The sequence below is a fragment of the Panthera pardus genome, unplaced genomic scaffold (assembly GCF_024362965.1).
Source record: "Panthera pardus isolate Hobbes unplaced genomic scaffold, ASM2436296v1 HiC_scaffold_10, whole genome shotgun sequence".
NCBI lineage: Eukaryota > Metazoa > Chordata > Mammalia > Carnivora > Felidae > Panthera > Panthera pardus.
The window spans coordinates 35153186-35177209 of NW_026526655.1; the positions used below are offsets into that span (position 1 = coordinate 35153186).

The following is a 24024-nucleotide window of genomic DNA, read 5'->3' on the forward strand; positions in this document are numbered from 1 at the left end:
TCACTTTTCACTTTGTTGACTGTTTCCTTCACTGTGAAGAAGCTTAGTTTGAAGTAATACCACCTGTTTATTCTTCCTTTTGTTGCCTGTGCTTTTTGTTTCATACCCAAAAAAATCATTGCCAAGACCAATGTCAAGGAGTTTTCTCCCTTTTATTCTGGCTTTATGGATTCAAGTTTTACGTTTAAGTCTTTAATACATTTTGAGTTCATTTTTGTGAGTGGTGTAAAGGTAAAATTTCATTCAGGTTTCCCTAAAGCATTTATCGAAGACACTATCCTTTCTCCATTGTGTGCTCTTGGCACTCCGTCAAATATTAGTTGACCATATATGCATGAGTTATATCTGGGCTTTCAATTCTGTTCCGTTGGTCTGTGGGTCTGTTTTCATGCCACTGTCATATTGTTTTGATTGCTATAGCTTTGTAAATACTTTGAAATCAGGAAGTGTGACACTTCCAGCTTTGTTTTTTCTCAAAATTGCATTGCCTATTCAGGGTCTTTTTTTGGTTTTGTGCAAATTTTAAGATTTTTTTTCTATTTCTGTGAAAATTGCCAATGGAATTTTGTTAGGGATTGCATTGAATTTGTAGATTGCTCTGGTAGTATGAACATTTTAACAACACTAATTCTTCCAATCCATGAATGTGGGATAACTTTCCATTTATTTCTGCCTTCCTCAATTTTTCAACAATATCTTTTTTTTCCCCCCAGTGTTTAGATCTTCGCTTCTTTGGTTAAATTTATTCCTTAGTATTTTATTGTTTTCAATGCTATTATAAATGGATTGTTTCTTAATCTCTTTCTGATAGCTTGTTAGTATATAGCAACACAACTGATTTTTGTACATTGATTTTATATCCTGCAACTTTACTGAATTCATTGATTAGTTCTAAAAATGTTTTGGTAGAGTCTTCAGGGTTTTCTACACATAAGACCATGTCATATGCATGGACAATTTTACTTCTTTCTTTCCAGTTTGGATGCCTTTTCTTTCTTTTTCTTGCCTAACTGTTTGGCTAGGACTTCTAGTACTATGTTGAATAGCAGTGATGACAGTGGGCATCCCTGTCTTGTTCCTGATTCCATTCATTATATTCTTCAGCTCCAGAATTTGTTTGCCTCTTTTTTAAATTATTATTATCTCTATCTCTCTGTAAATCTCTCATTTAGTTCAAGTATTGTTTTCCTGATCTTGTTGAATCCCGTGTTTTCTTGTAGCTCATGGTTGGTAGGATCCATGTCCTACTGATGCCCCCTCAGAGCCCTGGCTGCTTCTCCCAGCCCTTCCCTGCCCCCAGATTGTGCAACATTCTTCAGTATTCTGTATGGGGTGAGGACGAAGTAGGCCTCTATGGCAGCGTCTACACAGCTGGGGAAGCCAAGTACCCACTCATATACTCTCACCTTCCCCCATGGGATAAATCATGAGTCAAGAAGGTCTGTCTTGGCACTAAGCTGTGCCATCTTGGGGGAAGGATGATGGTGATAAAGTGAAACTGTTCCTCTCACTCTCTTCAATGCATACAGTCCTGGATTTGTTGTTGTTTTTGTTCTAATGGTGTGGTGGGATTTCTCCACTGGACTCTTGGATTCCCATAAGTCACTCTTACCCATGGATAAATGTTAAAATTGGTGTTCTCTGGGGGAGAAGACAGGAGAAAACTCCCATTTCACCATCTTACTGATGTCACTCCTCTATGGACTAAATCTTGATTCTAGTCGGGTACTTGGTCCTCACCTAGGTGGAAAAGCAGCTGGTCCAGCCTCAGAAGGGGTTGGTTTTCTGGGGTGAGTTACTGAAGCTGGAGATGAAATGTAGATCCCAGGTGGGAAGCAAAGTCCCCTCTACTAACTACTAAATAAAAGTGTGACTACTAGTTGAAACATAATACATAATCAATACTGCTAAATGTTATTGAAAAGAACCATGTATGTGTAAACATATCCATACTAACTTCTAATAAAAAAAATCTAAGCTACTTTAAGATACAAAACAGATGAACATAAGGGAAGGGAAGCAAAAATAATATAAAAACAGGGAGGGGGACAAAACATTACAGACTCTTAAATATGGAGAACAAGCAGAGGGTTACTGGAGTGGTTGTGAGAGGGGGGATGGGCTAAATGGGTAAGCGGCTTAAGGAAACTACTCCTGAAATCATTGTTGTACCATGTGCTAACTTGGATGTAAATTATAAAAAAATAAATTATAGAAAGAAAAAAAATCTAAGTTAATGAGAAAATTAGTTGACCTGTCCTACTTCGGCTCAGGTCATGATCTCACGGTTCATGGGTTTGAGCCCCACATCAGGCTCTGTGCTGACGGCTCAGAGCCTGGAGTCTGCTTTGGATTCTGTGTCTCCCTCTCTCTCTGCCCCTTCTCCACTCACACCCTGTGTGTGTGTGTGTGTGTGTGTGTGTGTGTGTGAAAAATAAACATTAAAAAGAATTTAAAATATGTAAAAATCTTATAACAAGGTCTGGCACTCAGCAGTAAATATTAATAATAGTTGACTATTAATAATATTTAATAATTAATTATATATTAACAATTATTATGATTATTTATCCGTTCTTATTTATGACATACTGATTTCATAGTTTAACATCCAAAGGGCAGTCGTATGTCCCTTATATCAAGGTTGTTTGTTCATTTATTCATGTAGCAAATACTGATAGAGTGGCCACTCAATCGGTGCATGGTGACCAGTCCTGGAGATACACAGTCTCCACTGTCAAGCAGCGTGCTGCCTGGTGGACAGATAGGAGAGCAAATGGGAATTACACTACAGTGTGACCAATGCTGTGATGTGGGTGTGCACAGAGGGCTGCAGGAGCAACCAGGGGCAGGGCACCTGATACAGACAAACAGATCAGGAAAGACCCCTTGAAACAATGACCTACAGCTAATATCAAAGTGCTCAGGTACTCATTATGTGACTACCAGGGCAAGTTCAGTAAATGAGAGTAAGCAGCTACCCAAAATCAAATAACAAACAGCAATTACAGACCTTGGGATAAGAAGGGACCTTGTATGAGTAACAATGGCTATTCCCCTAACACATCTGATAAATATTTTGTTTAATTAGAACAAAACACATTCAATAATGTGTTCCTTTCTACTTTGTAGAAAGTCTTGCATGCATCAGTTATGGGCCTGTATCCAGGGGTATGGCATAGGTTATCTGAAGGAGAAAAACTCAACTGTGTTACTCAAGTAACCTAGAGAGAGACACAGTCTGCCAAATCATGATGGAAGTAAGGGCCCCATCCAAGAAGAAAGCCCTATTTGACATTTCAGTCTACATAATCTACAAAGTCAGATATTTTTTGTCAGCAACTTGGGGTATTGGGTTGAGAGTCCTGAGGTAGAGTTCAACAGTTCAGCTATTTGTGTTTTCTCTCTGTAAACAGTTTTGTATCTTCTGCTTGTGCTAGGTGCTCAAAGAACACAATGATTTCAAGCTAGAAACTTGGTCTACAGGCACATTAAAAAACTAAGCTTCAGTTGACCGATCAAAGTCATTACATAGCAGCAAAGGCAATTATTAAACTTTTGAAGCAACTGAGCACACAATTTATTTACAATAAATCATTAGGCCAGTGTTTCTCTCAAATGGTCCATAGGCCACATTCTCCCCCACCCCCCCAATCTATGATGTCACTGAAAAAACAAAGCCATTGGAGCAAGTTCTCTGGGGTTTAATCCCAGGATTTAATTTTTACTCTTCACATTCCCCATGGAAGTCATAAGCACACTAAAATTTGAAAACTCCCTCATCACTTGTTCACATTATAAACATCCATGAGATCTAATGCATAATAGAATCTAAAGGAAATCAAGAAGGAGACAGTTTATGTGCTGTATCTCTCCTTGTTACTTCCATTTGCTCTGGTCTTCCATGTGTGCAAATGAACTAGAAATATGAGCTTTAACCTCGTGTTCTCTGGCAGGGAAACAGGGTCCTCAGGAGTCAGGAGGAAAAGACAGAGCCATGAAGAGTTTCACCAGAAATAGAATCTGGGAGGCTATTGTTTTAAAAAATTGTTTAGTTAAAAAAATTTTTTTTAATTAAAAAAGGGGGGGCGCCTGGTGGCTCACTTGGTTAAGCATCTGACTTTGGCTCAGGTCATGATCTCATAGTTTGTGAGTTCGAGCCCTGTGTCAGACTCTGCTCACAGCTCAGAGCCTGGAGCCTGCTTCAGATTCTGTGTCCCCCTCTCTCTCTGCCCTTCCCCTGCTTGTGCTCTGTCTCTCTCCCTCAAAAGTAAATAAACATTAAAAAAATTTTTTTAATTTTAAAAATTGTTTAGAATATTATTAATGAAGACCTCCTCCACCCCCACACACAACTGAGCTGTTAAACTTGATCAAATCACTCTAGACTGGATAAAGTTATTTGAAATAAGTATCACCAGAATATCTCAATCTCTTTGATCTCATGTAGTATTCATCAACAGCCCTCTGATATCTAATATGATCTTGAGAGCACCCACTCCAAGGAGAGAGTGGTGGTAGACAGTGGCATGTAGAGAAAACTGGACCCTTTCCAAGAGCAAATGAATAAACTGGCTTTGTTTGTAAAAATAAGCAAACAATAAAAAAGGGAGGAGACTTTTAAATTAAGAAAGACAAGAACTATATGAGCAAAGTGCAACGTGTGGATCTTGTTTGAATCTTGACTTGAACAAAGTAACTCTTCCACTTATTGGTGGTATAACTTTAAATAAATTAAACTCTCTAAACCTCAGTTTCTCCATCTACGACATGGGATGGTAATAACGCCTATCTTACAAAAGTATCATAAAGATTAAATGAGATAATCTTTATATAGTATTAATATAGCATGTGGCACATAGTGTCTAATATCAGCTCTCACCATCACCATTATTTAAAAATAAAAACACACGGGGTGCCTGGGTGGCTCAGTTGGTTGGGCTTCTGGCTTTGACTCAGGTCCTGATCTGACAGTTTGTGCACTCGAGCCCCTCCCCTGCTTGTGCTCACTCTCTCTCTCTCAAAAATAAACATTTTTTAAAATGTCAAAATAAATATATACACACACACATATACACACACATATTACATCTATATAAGTTATATATATAAATTATATATAAATATAAATTTAAATATATATAAATATATATTATATACATTATAGAAATATAAATATATAAATTAATATTATATACATAAATATAAATAAATATATATTTAAATATAAATAAATATTTAAGTATATATATAAATATTATATATTATATAACCTACCACCAAGGGCATCAGTTAACTGATCCAGAGAGGGCCCTGGATGGTTCCTCAGCAATGTGTAGATAGATGGACATTACCATCCCAGGAGTGCTGAATCCACACTGGGTGCCCTGACACTTGGCAATCCTCTCCTGGAAGCACAGAAAGGTTAGAAGTGCAGAATCTTGGGCCCCACCCCAGATGCACTGAATAAGAACCTGCACTCTAACAAGATCACCAGGCAACTTGCTTGCACATTAAAATTGGAGGAGAGGCCGTGGAAAATCCTTCTCATCCTAGGTGTCTCCTTTTCTCAGACTGGGTGGCTGTGATTACTGGTCCTCACCTTTCATTACAGGTTCTCAGCCTATGGAATCACCAGAGGAAGTTTAAAATTTCCAAGGCCCAAGAAGCACCTCAGACCAAGAGTATAGATATATATTTTTTAGATTCCCAGTGGTTTCAGTGTGTAGTCTGGAATGGGAATCACTAAAATAAAGGTTACCCCCTTTATATCCTTCAGAGAAGTGAAGCAAATTGCACTCAAGTTGAGAAAACAAAACAATACAAAACCTCCTGAGTGCCTTCTGACTGCCCACCACTGCCCTATCACTTTAGCACATAGAAATTTGTTTACAAAGTGCAACCATTAAGCCAGAAGACAATCAAGAAGGAAACACTGCCTATTTCTCTACAAAACTTTTTCCTTCTTAGCATTGTCTCTTTGGAGTCTAACTTCAAAGGTGAAACCCCATTTTGGAAGCTGTCTTCTGGCTACACTGCAACACCAGGATATCAGCAGTGTCTACTAAAAGAAAGAATATCTCATGGCTGTGAACAGCCAGGTCTCAAAAGAGCATCCAGGCAGAATTCGCTCCCTCTAAGTAATGAGGTTTCATAGGACATAAACAGGACCTGAAATTCCTTCAAGCCCAGAGAATGTGATGTTTGGTTACTCTCTATGTCACCCCTATCTTTTCCCTCTTGTATCCTCTCCTCATAAGTGAACCTCTTTAACCTAGAGAAAAACAAGTAACAACAGCATTTTTATGGGCAACATATAAATAATTTAAAGTCAGGAGTCTGAGGTGCCCTTTCATTTGAGGTAAAGTCCTAACAAGGTGCTGCCTTATGAGAAACGTCTCCAAATTTACTAAAACTCCTATTATATGTCTTCTGAATAAATCCTACATTTAACAAATCTTTTTGGGAGCTGAGATTTTCATTCAGCTTTAAAATCAGATTATTTTCCACTTTGTAAAAAAACTACAAAATTATAACCCTCAATGCACATGGCTCTTGTTTCTTTGAGTTTGGAAGATGTAAGAAGGATAGGTCCCATCTAATTAGAACAAAAAAACAAACTCGGCAATGTCAGAGTTTTCTTCCAAAAGAAAAAGTCTTCTGCTCTTTCAGCTGATTTCTGAGAAATCAGTTACAAAATAGCCACACAACCCAGGCTTCACTCCTGGTTTCCAGCTCAGTTTCATGTATGGGCAGTGACCAAGCAGTGGGGCTCATACTGTTCTCTTACTTTAACCTATGGGGCTAGCCATGCTTTTTGAAGCACAGAAACCCTATGAGGAAGAAGCATACCCTCATCTGAACAGGATGAATCCTGGTCTTGGTGCTTCCTGTGCTTTCTATTGTGGTGATAGCAGCACCTTACAGAGAGCATATGGGGATCTGACAGGTCTCGGCTGCATATTATCTTCAGAATGCAAAAGTAAAAATTATATTGTATCCAGTGGGAAAGGGAACTGAGCATTCACCCAGCACCTCCACTATGGTGAGTTTTACACAATTTTTCAGGCTTTGCAAATACATTCTGTCTTCAGCTCATGCCCATTTTTTAGAAGCAAAATGTATAGGTTTTTAAGCAGTATTGCACCCATAAACACAAAAGAAAGATTATGAGAATATTATTCATTTATAACTACATGTATATATTTATTGAGTGTTTACTATGTGCCAGACAGAGTTCCAGGCACTATGATTCATTGCTGAACAAGACAGATAAAATTCCTCCCCTTTTACAATATATATTTTAGTTGAGGGAAGACAGACAATACAAATATACATAGACTATATATATATATATATATATATACACACACACACACACACACACACACACACACACATACATGCATACATAAACTGAGATAGTGAGAAGTGCTATGAAAAAAATAATACAGGCTAAGGGAATAAGGAGTTGCAGAGGCGATTTGGGCATTGCTATTTTAAAGTGATCAGAGAGGACTGATAATATAACATTTTTGCTGGAACCTGAATGATTTGAAGGAGTCAGACATGAAAGGTTAAGGGAATAAACATCCCACGCAGAGGACAACACATGCACAGGTGGCAGAAATGAGCTTGGGATGTTCAGGGACCGAAAGAGGGACAGAAAGGTCAGGGAAGTTGGAGCACAATGAACACAGGAGGAATGGTAGGATTCCAGGCTGGGAGACAGGGAGGAGCAAGGTAGGTAACTTTAAGGCTTCATCTAGAAAGTTCTAAGAGACCTTCACTCTCATTCTAAAATCCAAAGCAGGCCATATAAGCTATATAATTATAGTTTTTTAAAATTCATCAGATGCTGAGTATGTAAAGAAACTTAAGTGAACTAAACTCCATTAAGTAGAAGTCCTTTATAAGAGAGACGTGGTAACAGCTGTTCTCATCTCTAACTGAAATGAACGGAGATGGAGTAAGGAGAAACAAGACCAACTTTCACCAAACATTTAATATGGGCTGATGTCACAAATTAAAATACAAAGCTGGACTGCACTTTCCTCAAACTCTTCCCCATCAAACTTCACTGACTGCTGAGGGTAATACCCTAAAAATAGGGTAATACCCTAAAACTAGGGGTAGGGAAAGAGAGCTGAAAAAAACTCTTCATGCACATGGACTCTTAGATGAGAAAGATGGAGCAGGAGGTGGGGGGGGGGGGGGAAGGAGGAGAATTGAGAGAAAACTGAAGGCACTCAGGCTTCACAGAGTACAGGGCAACTGCCACCCTCCAGAGGCTAAAGGCAGGGAGGCATGGCTGCAAGAGATCTCCCAAAGCATAGATGTGAGATGGGAGAGCAAAGAGAACACCCTGGTGAACTCAAAAGTGGGCTGCTAGGCTGTAAAGGGAGGGATAATCCAGAGTTCAGGAAGCAGGTGACTTGGCTGTGAAATCCAGGCAGATCTCTGAAATCTTAGCAGTGCTCAGATACTTAGCTTTCATCTGAGATCTGTATAATGATGCAAAATGATCTAAGATAGGCATAATCAGAGTCCAAGAGAAAGGAGGGGGAAGAGAAGAGAGAGAGGAGGTGGGAGAGAGGGGAGAAAGAAGAGAGAAGAGGGGGGAGAGAGGAGAGAGAGAAAGGGGAGAGAGAGGAGATGAGAGAGAGGAGGGGGGGAGAGAGGAGAAAGAATAAATATTTGAAGAGATGATGGCTTGAGAAATTTCCAAAGCTGATAGAAGACATCAAGCCACAGATCCAAGAAACTTGGCAAACATGAACAAGGATAAATATCAAACATAAAGAGATGTTAAATGTAATGGAAAACCAATGTAGGAAAAAGTATGGTGATCTGATTTATACTTGAAAGTGATCTCTCTGACTGATGTATGGGATCTACCAAGTGGTGGGGGTGGGGGGAGGGTCAAGGGTGGGAGCAAGGATATCAGTTAGTAGGCTGTAATAGTAATATAAAAGTGTGATGATGGCATTATCCTTCACTGCCAGTTCACCCTTCTTTCCTCCCCAGACAGCAAAGGGAATCAGACAGCCTTTCAACTTTCAACAGGGGATTCTTTGACCATATGTTATCCTCATTGATGGTACATTTTTTTCTAACCGATTCATATTCCTGGGAACATGTCTATCTTGTCCATCATTGTACCCCCAGTGCCTAGCACAGTTCTTGTCACACAGCAGGTGCTCAATACATATTATCAAGTGAAGGAATAAAACAAAGTTTAAGACTCTAAAAATACAACCATATCTGGACTTTGCTGCAAGGTACCTTATCTTCTTGATAAAGGGGTTATAGCATGATATCATCACTGTGCAGGTGCCACAGCCTCCCACTCTACAGCCATACTTAGTTCCTGTGAGTAGACCTGGAAAAAGCATAATTAAAGATAATATGTTTCCCAAAATGCTCTTTCCAGTATAGCTCTGACCTTAGAGGACATCACCATTCAAAGACTCTTGAATATAGAGTTAAGTTCAAATGAGGTCTTAGCTGCTATTATTTAGAATCTTACAGATTCTTGATTGCCACCCATGCCAGGCCCCACCTCCATGGGGTCTGGAACTCTTTTGTTCTGGACCTCATCCTATGTCTTCATCTGGCTATTGATGCATATCCTTTAATACCTTTATTATTTGTAATAAACCAGTAATCTAGTGAGTAAACTGGTTACTCGAGTGCTGTGGGCCACTCTATCAAATCTTATATAATCATACAGATATCTAGTCTTTCAAAACAACTGGACATCAGATTGCCAAAAACAAGGCCAAACTAAAAAAGAGTCTGTACATATAAAGGCCTGAAAATTTGAAAGTATGAGTACATTGCACATTTGCTTTCACCCTTATCTGCATCTTTGATGACATACAAAGTAAAATGCCCAATTGTAAATACTTCTTGGAATATTTGTGTGTTATTATCCATGTTGACTGTATTTCTCTGCTTCTCAGTGGCAGAAACTGCTATTTGTTCCCTCATATCTGTTCTCTCATTCTTTTTTTTTTGGTAAAAGAAACCCCAATTTTTAGCCCCACACATGGTTGCCCGAAATGAAAAATACATTTTCCCACTCTTTTCTGTAGCTGGGTGGGGTTAATGACAATATTGGCCAATGGGATATAAGCATAGTGCTATGTATGGCTTTCAGGATAGAAATGTCCTCAAAAGTAGGGGGGTGCCCCCTTCTTCATCCCTTACTTCATTTTCTGGAATTCAGATATAATGGCTACACTTCTTTTAGTCATCTCTGCCCATGAGGAGAAAGCTGCATGCTGGGGAGGGTGAGGCAGCAACACACAAGGAGCTTGGCTGCCTAATAGGGTTGAGACACTGCTTTACTAGCTCTGATCCACTTACCTTTGGGATTCTGTTATACAAGCATGACAGCCATGAGAATGTGTTTCACAGACCTCCTTCAACATGGAGGGTAACTGACCAAGAGACCGCTGCACTTTGATTTCTATCACCTAGGTTTCCATTGAGGCCATGACTCTCATGGGTTGCTCCCCACTAGTGGTTTTGGAGAGACATGGGAGTCCCTGTCAACCACCCCCAATGGCTTTGATGAATGTGCTTTAGACTGCACAGCAGCCTTAGACCCTCCCAGTCAGCCTCCCTGCCCTCTCCTCTTCACAGGTGGCACTTGCATTACAGTCTGTCTCCCTGAGCTTCTCTAGCTCCCTCATTATTTTTCATTCAGGTATTTCTCCTAATAAAATCCTTGTACATTTAATCCCATTTCTGGCGTCTCCTTCCAAGAGAACTGAAACTAACACAATGAGAAAGTAATAAACTTCTATCTTCTATCTTATTTACTGCTATTTGAGATTTTCTGTCACCCACAAGTGAACAAAATCTTAAATATTACACATTAGTACCACGGATAACCAGGAAATCAGTGTTCACTGTTTTTATGTCCAAAGATCTAGAATGATTTCTAGAAGATAGTTACTGATGCCTTTTGAGTTTTGTACTCTTTGGGAAATTTCACTCTCTCTAAGGGGAATGAAAATGTACAAATATCCATTGTCACATAATTCTGCATATAGTTTACTGGGGTCTACAGACATCTGGAAGCCCACTGGACTTCATGGATAGCAGGCTAAGAATCCATTCCTTACATGACTTTTATTTAGTAAGTTTTTCTAAGGTAACATTTTTGGGTTTTAATTTCTCCATGGCTCTTTTACTTTCATTTTAGGAGATTTATGCGCTCTTTTTTCCTAATGGGCATGATGATTAGTTCTTGAAGACAGAATGTCAATATTGTGACTCTTAATTCTAAAGGATGCTAAGTTAAGACCTTTTAAGATTTGCTTTCATTCCCATTGCTAGTTCCTCCATTTTATATAATGTGTTTAGTGCCAAAACAGAGATTAGAAAGAATTTGGTTCTTCTGACAGCCACAATTGTGCACTGCCTACAAAACTAAAATGTAGGACTTTCTTAAAGAACATAAAACCATACTAGTAGGAAATATGACTCTGTGTGGTTCTAAGAAGATATTTGAAATATCACCTGATGAGGATATCAGCACTATACACACACATGCACACACTCAAAGCAAAGAAAAGGATGTGATTCCTCCTCAGATATGGTAACAGCATTGTTTCAGGATCAGTGTTTTTTTTTCTATCACTTGTACCAGAAGGAAAGTAAGAGTTTTGTACATAAAGCTAAGAGAGCTAGTATGATATTCACATTGGCTAGCTCATGCTAATTTAATGGAAATGCACATTAATCCTTCTACTCATATTTTCAATTTGATTTAATGCTTATGGAACACCTGTGATATACAAATCATCTCTTATAAGCATGGAGCCTAAATCTGGAACCCACCACCACTTCGCCACTGTCCTTGGTCCTGACTTATCACTGTTTTCTAAGGCAGTAGTTGTTTCTGCCAACAGGAACTCTAGTGACTCCTGTCCAGCTTCTCCTGGAAAGTCTGAGGCAGGTCAGGGAAAAGATATTAGTAGAACAGAATAGGGAAAAAAGAGGTAGGGGGTGGCTTCTGGAATAGAATAGCCTCTGAGATCTTATATAATTATAAAAAAAAAAAAGCTTGTTTATCGTGTTCAAAGATTTTTCATGACAGCCATGAGAATGTGTTTCACAGACCTCCTTCAACATGGAGGGTAACTGACCAAGAGACCGCTGCACTTTGATTTCTAGGGAAATAAGATTTCTTTCTGTTTTCAGAAAGAGAACATGATCAACCATGACCCCAAATCAAAGAAACAAGAGAAAATATGTATGCCAACTAATACAAAGATGTGCAAACAAGGACACACTTAAGAAGCAAGTTTGTGTGGGTAGCCTAGCAGCTCAGCAAGAGAACAGCAGCACCCAAGGGATGGCATAACTGATTGTTTCCCAAAGTGTTCATGTTTTCTCTTTTTTGATTAAAACTTTGGATTTCTTTTAGATTCACAGAACAAAGAGCATCATGATTTCCCTCACATCTCAGAAGTAGAGATCATCTTTCACCATGCTACCATTTGGGAAAGTAGGTGAGGAGGGGGCATATGCTTATTCTAATGAATGCCTCCTCACCTTCAATTCTAAGTGGCTATATGCCAGGGAAAGTGAAGCATATGCCAAATACCAAGGTCATATCTGTGCCCCAGAGGAATGTGCAATATAACAAGAGGTGTGATTGTCTGTGTGTTGGCTTGGGTACACATACCCATACTGTAATACAAAGAAAAATGAAGCACCCCCTCCAGGTATCCCCAACTTAATAAGCCCTCAAATGAAACTTTTTATTTCCCAAACTTATTCTTTCCCTTCTTTTCACTAACTTGTTTAATAGCCCCAACACCTGCTAAGTCATTCAAGCTTAAAAACCTGAGCTATTTTCAACTTTTTATTTTTCAATCTACCACAATCAATGTCACCAGGTCCTGTCACTCACACTTCCAAACTGATTCTCTAAACTCCCTTCACTTCTACTGTCACTCCTCAGAATCAACACTTACTAAGTCTTACCTGAACAATTATCAGAGCTGCCTAACATGTCTCCTGCTTCCATTCTTGACATCCACAATGCCACCCTTTCTATCACTAAAATCCAAGTCTGATAATCATCTATTATCTGCTTTAATTCAAGTCTGATCATCATCTGTATCTGCTTTAATTCAACACTGGCTTGTGGCCACCAAACTACCATGCTGAGGATTTCTGAATCACTCAGGGTGCCTATTAAAATGAAATCCTTATGGAATCAGAATTTCCGGGAGAAAGTACAAGAAAATGTGCTTCATAAATAAGCACACTGAATGGGTCTTAGGGAAATTTATAATCAGAGTTCCTGGAATACAAGAAGAAATCCAAACTCTTTGGCATAGCCTACAAGACTTTTTGATAAACTGCCCATCTTCTCCTGCCATTCAACCCATGTATCTTGAACTCTGGTCACATGCAAGAATTGGCTACACCATCAGGACTTTCACCTTACACTACATTTGCATATAGGACTCCTGAAAAGTCCTGTCTTCTTTACTTGGCAGAATTTTGCATGTCATTCAAAGCCCTGCTCAAATGTTCTCTACTATGGGGGTGCTGCCATCTCATATACCTTTCCATTCTCTTCTCCAAGTAACCAGCTTCCTCTGTGCTATCACGGCCAATGTCCACATATTTGTAATAGAACTTTGTACCCCATGTGACATTGTGACTTATAATTAGGAATACATATTGTCTTCACCCACTGTTCCTGGCACATAACTCCTCTAAAATCCCAGGAATTTCCTAGGTCTTGACCAAGATCAGGGTGTCCTTGTTAATACTGTAACCTTGGGGATGAACTTAACGGGGGCTGGTTGCCAGATACACCAACCATGTGATCAAAAGGGTTGGAACTTTCAGTCCTGTACCCTAACTCCCAGAAAGGGGAGAGGGGCTGCAAGTTAAATCAATTTCCAATGGCCAATGATTTAATTAGTCATGCCAGTATAATGAAGCCTCCCTAAAAGCCCAAAAGGACTGGGCTTAGAGAGCTTCCAGGAAGCCTCCAGGTTGGTGAACCAGAACACATCCATATGCCACCTGTGCCAGGCTACACCACCATGGGGTCAGAAACTCCTTTGTTTTGGACCTCATCCTATGTCTTCATCTGGCTGTTGATTCATATCCTTTAATACCTTTGTAATAAACCAGTAATCTAGTAAACTGGTTACCTGAGTTCTATAAGCCACTCTAGCAAATTGATCAAACCCAAGGAGGGGGCTGTGGAAATCTGATTTACACCCAGTCAGTCAGATGTATAGGTAACAATCTGGACTTGTAATTAGCATTGGAGGTACAGGGAGGTGCATTCTTGTGGAGCTAAGCCCTTAATGGAACCTGATGTTATCTCTGGGTGGACAGTGTAAGAACTGAGTCAAATTATAAACTCAGGGAGTTTATATTATATTCCCTGAGTCAAGGAATTACTTGGTGGTGTGGGGGACAACTACCCACACATTGGAACTGAGTGACAGAAATGTACCCTGCATCATAATCATTTGTGAACACATAAGCCTCTCTTGACCCTAAGAGACACCACTTTCTGTTAATCTTCTTTGTGTCAAACACTGGGCTAGGTGTTGGGGATATATCATAGGGATGTAATAAATGTTAATTAACTTTAATAAATGATCACGATGTATACAATTTGCTATGAGAACGCTCAGGAAAGAGGAAGGATTTCTCACAGTCTTGAGGCATCTGAACAGAAGAAAAGAAAGAGAAACAGAGAAGTGCCAAAAATGGTGGTAGAAACTGTTGTGTATTCCAGCATGCATTTTCCTTTCTTCCTTCCTGCTGCGTAGAAAAGGGATGAAATGGCTAGAACTCCAGTAGCTACCTTAGACCATAGGCAACATATTAATGGCCACAGAGGAAAAAGAGAGAAGACGCTTGGGTCTCAGATGACATAATGAAGCTTCTGGACCAGCCCCAAGACATCCCTTTATGTAAAGTAAAAATGACATGTATCTTGTTTGAACCACTGTTAGTTTTGAGTTTGTGCCATTTTCAACTAATCCTAAATAATAGATATGATGATAAATTTTACAGAAGCCCAATTTTAATGGAGAAACAGGATCTGGGTGGCTTAGTAGACTAGGCTTGAGGGATATTTGTAGATTTTTGGAAGGAATCAATGGAAGAATCAGGCCTTGCTTGTTTGGGTACATGTTCTAAGAGATGTCTCAAGAGATTGGAGTCTGGCTCAAAGTGCCATTGGCTTGAAATGTGTTTATTTTTCTTGATTTGGTGGATGATCTATTTGGAGGAGGGAAATAGGAGCAGAGATATGGCATGGAAGGCCTTGGAGTGAAACAGTGAGGTCAGGACCAAGCCGGTGGCTAGGGGGTGGAGAGGGAACAAGCAACAGAGTTACTCTCACTGACTCTGGTTTGGGGAGATAATACCAGTTCTTGGATCAGGGTTATTCCGTGTTCCCAGCTTAGTACCGCCTTGAGCATTACAAGGGCAGAGTCTGCCCTTCTGTAGCTCCAGCAGCCCTTTGTGAGATTTAAAGTTCATATTGCAAAGACTGAGAAATTACGTTCCTCTGTGCAGGGCCAGTGACTAGTGCCTGAGGGGTCTTGGCCACATCCAAGACAGAGGCAGAAAGAAGAAAGAGAAAGATGAGGAGGGGCGAGAAAGTAGTGAAGGAATGGAAACTAAGAAAGGGAAAGAGAGGTACAAGGAGAGGGAAGAAAGAGATGTATGCCATGGGACACAGTTGAGAAGAACAATAACCCCCAGCAACCTCCTTACAACAGAGAAGGCGGCCAAAGGGACAGGTAGTGCAGACACTTTTGCCTGAGCTTCTGGTGGTTTTAAAATTCATTGCAATTGTTGGTTCTCCCTAAGTTACCTTCACCCCTTCACTTTTCTCTGAATCATTACAGCCACCCCAGAAAGTTTCTCTCTCAGCTCTGCAGACCAAGAACCCAAAGAAAGACTAGCTAATGGACAGCTCTTTCCAGATTCCCATATGAATATCAAGATTCAACATTATGTTGAGCAAGTAATGCTCAGTGACTACTTTTCAGCCCCCTTGGCATTTCCAGGCAGGTCTGGCTCTGCACGTGAAGCAGGTTATTTTCTGGTGTGGATATTAACAATCGTTTTTACATATTGGGCATTTACTGTGTGCCAATCACCTTGTTAACCACTCTCCGTGGAATTTAATCTTCACCTCAATTCCATGGGAGAAGTTACTGTTATTAGCCCCATTTTGCAGAGGGGAAAGCTAAGCTCAGGGATATAAAGCAACTCACCTGAGGTCACAGAGCTACCAAGCAGCAGAGCAGAGAGTACAGGACTCAACCATGACTTGCTCCAAAAGCCCACACTTTTGATCTCTATGTCTCACTGCCTCACAGAATAACATGCTTCAGTTCCTGACCTGTGTTAGAGAATTGTGTCTGGAGTATAATTTATTCATGGTTTCTTCCTCCCTCAAACTCTATGTTAAGGGGGTCACCTGTTCTGGGGGTCCCTGAGTAAGATTTAAGAAATCTCTCTGCCACTAGATGTCTGACCAATATGCACTGGTCTTCCCTCTGGATGGCCTTAGACCCTGCCTGACATCTTTTGATGACCTGAGGGGGTTTTGCAAAAAGCACAGATTGGAGGCCAATCACATTATCTAGAGTCTCCTAACTGGCTTCCATACAATTCTATACATTACTCAATGTTCACCAAGGTAAGTGTGGTCACCATCTGTCACTATATAACATTATTAAAATGTTATTGACTATATTGCCTATGCTGTGCTTATTCATCCCTGTAACTTGCTTATTTTTTTAACTAGAAGTCTGTACTTAATCCCCTTCACCTATTTTGCCCATCCCTTCAACCCCTTCCTCTCTGGCAACCACCAGTTTCTCCTCTATATTTACAATTCCATTTGTTTGCTTTTTTAAAAAATGCCACATGGCATTTGTCTTTCTCTGACTTATTTCAAAATAACCAAAGCAATCTTGAGAAAAAAGAACAAAGCTGGACGCATAATAATCCAAGATTTCAAGATATACCACAAAGGTATAGCAATCAAAACAGGAAGGTACTGGCACTAAACAGACACATAAATCAACAGAACAGGATAGAGAGCCCAGAAATAAACTCATGCTTATATGGTCAATGAAACTAGGAGAAAGTGGACAGGAATATACAATGGGGAAAAGACAGTCTCTTCAACAAATGGTGTTGGGAAAACTGGACAGCTACATGCAAAAGAATGAAACTGGACCACTTTCTTATAACATACACAAAAATAAACTCAAAATGGATTAAAGACCTAAATGCAAAACCTGAAACTATAAAACTCCTAGAAGAAAACATAGGCTGTGATTTTTTGGACATCTGTCTCAGCAGCATTATTCTAGAATGTCCTTAGGTAAGGAAAACAAAAGCAAAAACACTCTATTGAGACTATAACATAATAAAAAAAGCTTTTGCACAGCAAAGGAAACCATCAGCAAAACAAAAAGGCAGCTGAGTAAATGAGAGAAGACATCTGCAAATGATACATCTGATAAGGGGTTGATATCCAAAATATATAAAGAAGTTAATACAACTCAACATCAAAAGAACCCAAAAAATTCAACTAAAAAAAGGGGGCAGGTGGGGTGCGTGGGTGGCTCAGTTGGTTCAGTATCGGACTCTTGATTTCAGCTCAAGTCATGATCCCAGGATTGTGGGATCAAGCCCCACATCACACTCCATGCTGAGTGTGGAGCCTGCTTAAGATTCTCTCTCTCCCCCTCTGCCCCTCTCCCCCACCCTCTCTTTCTCTCGCTCTCAAAAAATAAAAATAAAGAAAGATAGGCACAGGACCTCAGAGGCAAGTTTTTAATCCCAGAGGTCATGTTTGACTTTAAGACTCCTCTTCCTCAGTGGTTTCTCTCACTTTTCTCAACAGCCTCTCATCCTCTGAACCAGAAACTTTCTTCTATCTACGTGGCAATCAGGCTTGCCTGCCAGGACTGACACACATACACTTAACAGAATTTGGAAGGTAGGAGAAAGAAAGGGAAAGAATGGCATAATTTCTTTTAAAAGGGTATCTTTTAAAAATTGAATCGACATCTTTAGAGTGTACTTTCCAAATGATCACAGGAGTTTTGATAGATAAAAATGAGCCCATAGATAAGAACCAGCTTATCTATTTTTAAAAATTAATAGCACACAAACTGTTGTTAGCCATTATGTTAAAAATCCCACTAGTTTGTTTAGGGGCAGGGGAGAGAGGATGGGGAAGAAGCTAGACTCAAAAACCTATTTCCTCATTTAACCAAAACTCTTACTTACCATCACCTACAAAGCCCTAGCAATCTGGCCCCTGGCCACATCTCCAGCCCCACCACCCTCCTTGCTATCCTTTGGCATGCAGAAATCCCCATATCTGAGGATCTTTGCACCCCTATTCCTTCCATCTGGGATACTCTTTCCCCCAGATGTTTGCTCCTAACTTCATACTTGTCACTGCTCAAATAAATGTCATCCTTTCAGAGAGACCTAAACATCCATCTCACTTAAAATATCAGCTCCTGTCCCTTCACTTTGTTTTATGTTCTACCCTAGCACTTACCACTGCCTGACATTATACATTTCCATCTACTCATATGCTTACTGTGTGCCACCCTATCACAACGTAAACTCTATGCAAGCAGGGACTTTGTCATTTCTGTGCTCTGCTGCATCCCCTGAGAACACTGGAACTCAGTGAGTAGACCTTAACAAATAAGCAAATTAAATACTCATTATCACTCTGTGACCTAAGTAGTATTATCCCCTTTTAACAGAGGAACTGGGGCTCTAAGAGTTCAGGGCATCTCAGTAAGAGAGATGAAACTGAATCCTTGTTTGTTTAAATAATCACGCCAGAGTTTTGTTTGCTATGCCATTAAGTTATGCAAAGAAAAAAATGGCATAATGCTAACAAACCCGACTGGCAGTTTTTACTCTCATAGTAGTCCTCTGAGAGCCTAACAGCTCCCATTACATATCAGGAATAACAAGCTCGTGTTATCCAGTGTGGAACTCAGAGTCAGAGGAAGGTTTTCTGGAACCTAGAAATTACAATTTGGGGAGGGGTCCTATTTAAGAAAAATAATACAAGACCACAGATGCAAAAAAATAAGCTCAGGGCCTTAAGACAGGCCTCACCAGCAAGAGGCCTTGATGTTTGACCCTAGCTTCTGGGTGTGTCCCTCGTGCACAGGTAAAAGCGTTGGGGCTAATCCTGGACCCCGAAGCAGGGATCATAGGTGGTTGAAAGGTGCTGGCACTGTGGAAAGGCAGGCAGCACCACCCTGGGTTGGTTTCCTGCCTCAGTTTCTCCCTTAGAAAGTGGTGTCAATACGCTGGGACATTAAAGGTGAATAGAGTCCGTGGCCACGTCTGGGTGGGGGGTGTTTTAAAGGATGCCTAGGGGCTTTGCTGACCTCAAACGTCAGGCACAGCCTGGATCTCTCCCAGAGACTCAGAGGGCCAGTCCGCTTTCTGAGAGGACACACACCGCGCCAGCAGCGGACGCAGTGAAGACCTTCGAGTTCCCAGAGCCCGGCTTTGGTTCAGCTCTGCCAGGAACTAGCTGTGACTTGAGCATATCACAATTTCCACATCTGTCCGCCCGGCTCTCCAACCATCCAAACGCACCCGGGGGAGCCGAGGCTAAGCCATCTACACACCGCTCCTAGTCTACGTAAGGCGTTCCGTTATCGTCTACGGGGTGGGGTCGGTCGTCAGCCCGGGCGTCTTGCAAGGAGGGAGAAAAAGAACACGAGGAAGTGGGGCCCGAAGCTCCAGGGCAGTCTAGAAAGCACGCCGCGGGCCTGCCGCGCGTGGCGGCGGAGGCGGGCAAAGCCGCTTCCAGGCCAGAGGCCGAGGTCCGGCGCGCTCACCTCGCGGCCGTTCACGTAGCCGACCAGCTCCGCCGCGGGGTCCATGCTGGCGGGGTTTGGCCTGGCGGGGCCCGCGGAGGGGCCGCCGGCCCGGCTGCCGGAGCCCACGGGGCAGTCGAACCCAAGGGAGAAAGACCCGGGGAAGACCGAAAGTTCCGTGCGCCTCGCGAGGAAAACTCGCCCGGATACCAGGACGCCACGCGAGCGCTCCGCCCGCTGCGAAATCGGTGGCGGGCCCCTCCCCTCCACGCCCGCCCTCCGCCTCTCAGCAGGTGCTGCAGCTCCTGCGGCGTCTCTTCGCTAGTCCTTCGCTGTTAACACATTTTAAGTGGCGTTCCAGCCGGAAGTGAAGTCCGAAACAGTCGGTTTTCTTCTGCCACTGCTCCCGCCACGCTCCCAGCGCGCCTAGTGCAGTTCTAAAGAAACAATCCCAATGCAGCTTTGCAGGAAAGGAACTTAAGGACAAAACGAAGGTTTTGTAACTTTATCTCAGTTTCGGAAATAATTATTCAAGTTTATTTTTAAAATTAAGAGCTCCCTTGATTTGGGGATAGAATTTTTTTTTTTTTAAAGCTCTATCACTCTTCACAGTTTATCTAGTAAATAACCACAAAGTGTATCTGGTAAATATGAACATCTTGGAAGCTTTTTTTAAAAATGCAACTTGGAAAATACCTAAAAGCGTCAACATAAAATCACCTGTAAGCCTATAATTTAGAATTTACCAGTATAATTTTTACAGTTTTGAAATCTGCCTATAACTCCTTTTAAAAACTCAGAACCAAACTAGGTATTTTCCAGACTTGTTTTCATTTCATATACCTGGAACACTTTCCCATGTCATTTTATTTATGTGAACACAAAATTTTCTGAACACTTCCAAAGTTTGTACATAAAAGTGAAGAGTACAACTAGCATCCCCATATAACTCACTGAGCTCTAACAATAGAAGGGTTCAACATTTTGCAATATTCACTTTTTGTGGAGTATTTTAAAGCCATTATTTTATCCCTATGTGCTTTAGTATACATTTTTTAAAAAGACATTTTCTTACTCCAATTGCCATTTTTATACCTAACAAATTATTTCCTTAATATCCTCAAATTTCCCAGTGTCTTCTTACACTTGCTTTCTCTGAATCAAACAAGGGCCATTCAGTGTATTTGTTGTCTCTTCAGTTTGTTTTAATCTAGAACAGACTCCTCACCCACTCCCCCACTTTTAAAATGTTAATTTATTTGAGAGAGAAAGAGAGAGAGAGAGAGACAGACAGACAGAACACAGGGGAGGGGCAGAGAGAGAGGGAGACAGAGAATCCAAAGTAGGCTCCACACTGTCAGTGCAGAGCCTGATGCAGGGCTCAAACTAACTGCAAGATCATGACCTGAGCGGATGTCAGAAGCTTAACCTACTGAGCCACCCAGGTGCCCTGCCCCACTCCCCCTTTTTAATGTTATTAACATGTCCATCCAGTCAATTGTCCTATAGAATGAACCACACTTTATAATGGCTGATTGCTTCTTTTGGTGTTATTTGTTCTTCCATCCTACTTATTACCTATACTGTGCCTATGGATCTAGAACCTTGATTAAATTCTAGTTCAGTTATGGGGTGGTGGTGAGGGGGAATAAGAATACTTCATAGGTGGTGCCATCCACTTTACATTGCAACATATCAGGAGGCTTAGGATGTTTGGTTGTCTCATTCTTAATGATGCTAAAATTGATCAGTGGGTTCAGTGTGTTCTCTCTTTGTGAATTTCTCCATCAACATCTCACCTCATGGTTTCACCATCCATTGCTGATCACTGTCTGAAGCAGTTATTTTATTAGGAGGTTGCAAAATAGTAATCATCCTAATTCTAACATTCTTCCACATTCTTCAGCTGCAATTCTTTTGAAGAGAAGAACTATCACTCTCCACTATGGCTATTGACTATGCACACACAAAATATACCTTTATTACTTTCTCTTACAAATTTTCAGAGCATCCAATGGTTGTTTTTTTTTTTTTTTTTGAGTTATCATTATGAATTTGTGACTTTTTGTAGAATGTGTTTTAATCAGTAATAGTCTTTTACTAATGTTCAGTTTGTCCCATCTTAGGGCAATGGAAACACCTTCAAATTCGAACTCGTGTCATTTTGATATGGTCACATTCATTTTTAATAATGTCCTTGTTTTTTGGAACAAGACATCCCAGGCTCACCTTGTTTATATTCTGTCCCAGACTTGGAATCAGCCATTTCTCCAAAGACCCCTAGTTTCTCTGATGGGAAATAGTATTTAGAAACCACAATCTAGATGCTAGAAGTACTCATTGTTAGTTATCAGTTTCTAGATATTTTTAGTGGACAGAGCTAGAAAATATATAATTTTTAAAATTTTAAAATTTAAGATTGCAGAGTTTGATTCTGGAACCAAAGATTCTAAACTTCTGAAAGATTCTGAAATCTAATTGTTTTAATCTGTCCTTAGATCTATTTCATAATAGCCACATTGATATTTTAGCAGCAGTGAGACTAGTAAATGAAAGTTTGATTTCATTACAGTTCTTTTTATTCTTAGAGTGTACCCTGAATAAAGATACAAATTCAAAATGCCTTTTGTAAGATTGGGTGTCTCTGTCACCAACCTTTTAGTTATTTTCATTCATTTCAGTTGGTTTTTGAGTGATGTTACTTAGGTTGTTTCTTTTTTCCATTTTTGTTGTTACAAACCATACCATAGTGAAATTTTTGTATTTTTTCAAGAGAATTTTACTATAGTTTCCTAAAAATGAGACTACTTGGTTGTATAATTGTATATAACTACATAATTTTGCTGGATATTGTCAAAATCTTTTCTATAAAGTTCGTGTCATTTTGCATTCCCTCCCTCAATGTACCACAGGAACTAGCTGAATAATAAAAGGAAGAGGCTGGAATTATTAGAATCTAGAACCTAGGAGACTGAGAGGGTACTGCTCAGCCACTGTTTAATACCTCAGGAGCTAGGAAAGGTCTTCTAGGAGTAGGAACTCAGATCTCAAAGATGGCTCATGGCACAGGTGGCTAGAACACCTCGAGCCTGAGGGAGTCTCCCTGAGGAGCTAGGCCTGAGGCCTGTGAAGAGTCACAGCCCAAGTAGTGTCGGTACCTCCAAGGTGGTATAGTGAGGTTGGTATGCTAAACCAACTGGTGTCAAACAAACTGCTGCCCCTGAATGAATCACCATTGCTGAGGTAATGCTGAGAGGAAAAACAAGCAAATAAGGAGGAAGAAACAAGTCCTTTTTCCTTCTTTCTGATTTTGTTTCTATCACCCCTTTTTGACAGAAGCTAAAATAAGTCAGCTAGCAAAGAAAAAACGTAATTTGTACAGTTCCAGCATCACTTAGCAAGTTATAAGGAGGTGGACTCTTATAAACTTATAAGAGACGACAGCTGGAACATACTAAAAATTGAGTTTTATTCCATGAAAACAAGAATGTTTCAGGATCAACAAATTAGTGAATATAGTTTGTCATATTAATATACCTAAGAAGAATAATCATATACCCATTTTTGTGCTAATTATTAACCTACTATGTTTTAGCTTTAAATCCACATCTCACTCTAGTTTGTTAAGGTCAGGTCTTTGCGAACCACATTTTTCCTTTGCCAGGCTCCCTTTCAGCCTCTGGCAATAGGAGATAGAAGCAAACTGTTAAGTATGGAGGAGGAAAAAGTTTGCTGCTTCCTGTTTGCTTCTTGTTCCCATCAGCGTCATCACAGAAATGGCTGGGGAACAATTGACTTCAGAAGCAACAGATGGCCTCAGTCTGCAACTTTTCCACACTATCAGACCAGTGTTGTCATAGTCATTCAGGGAAACAGCACCAACTTGTTGCATACCTTCCCTAGAGTCCTGAAACTCTTCCTTTAAGCCTTTAAGTTTCAATAATTCTATCCTTTTCTCTTTGTTCCCCCAGCCCCAAAAGGTACCTCCCCCCTAGTTACTTCCTCTGACACTTCAGTGGTCCCTTTTGCCTTTTCAGTTCTTGTTTAGTTCTCTAGTATAGGGCTAACAATTTATAAAATGATTGTGGTTTCTATCTCTTGGCTGGACCTAAACTCACAATTTCTA

At 40.4% G+C, this 24024-nt stretch overlaps 1 pseudogene; it reads right to left on the reverse strand.

Annotated features, from left to right (window-relative positions):
• LOC109254479 (aldehyde oxidase-like) overlaps nucleotides 1-23134 on the reverse strand; it is an 83066-nt pseudogene extending 59932 nt beyond the window's left edge.
• Between the last annotated feature and the right edge of the window lie 890 nt (nucleotides 23135-24024).